Source organism: Trachymyrmex cornetzi, unplaced genomic scaffold (genome assembly GCF_001594075.2).
Source record: "Trachymyrmex cornetzi isolate Tcor2-1 unplaced genomic scaffold, Tcor1.1 scaffold598, whole genome shotgun sequence".
NCBI classification, from domain to species: domain Eukaryota; kingdom Metazoa; phylum Arthropoda; class Insecta; order Hymenoptera; family Formicidae; genus Trachymyrmex; species Trachymyrmex cornetzi.
Genome location: NW_017299912.1, coordinates 59,481 through 61,031, shown reverse-complemented (window position 1 = coordinate 61,031; position 1,551 = coordinate 59,481).

Here is a 1,551-nt window from a genome sequence, read left to right as displayed (position 1 = left end):
TGTTTAGCTGCAAAAGAAGAGCTAAATTACGTGTAAGAAATGCAGCTAAAAAGAACAGACTGTTGACTCGGAGTCGGGTCGAGTCAGTAATCGAATACGCTATGAGAGAAGGCGCACTCAGTGCACACTAGTGTGCATTAATGCATCCAATCGAATTCGCCATAAGACTCTATGCAGAATGACGTTTTTTTTTGCCAGATTCTTTTGTTTCATGCAAGAACGTCGAAGAAGCCTAAGAGTGGTTTCACAAAATTTTCCAATTTTAATAATTTATTCGATCATCCGCTCATATATACGCGATGGAAAGATACCGGTTCCCCATGAGGCGTACTTTTCGAGTTGCGTAGATTACGAAAACCAATCGTAAATTCGTTTAGCATTTCTTTAGAGTGTACAACAGAAATTCTAATCAACAATTGATTGCATTAGTTCCGCATTTCTCTAATCTTCCGCGAAATACGCCTAATGTGAATGTCGGCTAGAATACGTTATTTTTTATTTACTAAAATACTCCATTCTGAAAGCCCGCATTCACATTGAGCGTATTTCGCGGAAGATTAGAGAAATGCGGAACTAATGCAACCAATTGCTGATTAGAATTTCTGTTGTACACTCTAACAGAAATACTAAACGAATTTACGATTGGTTTTCGTAACCTACTCATCTCGAAAAGTACGCCTCATGGGGAACCGGTACCTTTCCATCGTGTATATATGAGCAGATGATCGAATAAATTATTAAAATCGGAAAATTTTGTGAGACCATTCTTATGTGTGTGCTTATTCGACGCGTTTTTGTATGAAACAAAAGAATCTGGCAAAAAATACGTCGCTCTGCCCTGTGATCCGAAATATTAAGTGTAAAGGCTTAAACACATAGGCATAGGCAATAGGCACAGACAACAGGGAATAACGAGCTGTCTAATCAAAGCTCTGGTGTGTAAGTTCGATATTACATCCCACAGCTCTGTGCCTGTTGCCTGTATCTATTGTGTTTAAGCCTTTAAAGTTGATGACTATTGAGGTTAGGAAATCTGTCACAGAGGCAAAATAAGGTCTGTAGTTGTACTGTTCCACGGGTTTCGACTGGTTCCGACCTTTCACGCGATGCAAAGGAGCGCACGACTTCTATAATTGGCTGCGTTCAGCAGACCACAGCAGACTCAACAGTTTTGCAACCGTTTTATGATTCGTCGCGCTGATTGGATTATACTTTTAGATTTAAAGGAATAGTCCTATCTCAAAACGGTTGCAAAACTGTTGAGTCTGCTGAACGCAGCCATTGTATTGTTGCAAAATCAAAAGCCATGTGCATTTTTTCAGACAGAATAAGCAAAAATAAACCAGAAATTAGATTTTACGCATGGTTCCACCATATTTTGACGTAACAACAAAATAGCGTAAAACATAAAGGAATTAGGCGGAAACTGATATTCAAGTGAAACGATATGATTCTTTGGCGAAAATTACGCTTAGGGTGCTTAAAGCCGGGAGCACATAGAAAAACGTAAGTCCGTAAGACGTAATCAGTAAGGAAATCGTAAAGGCCCGT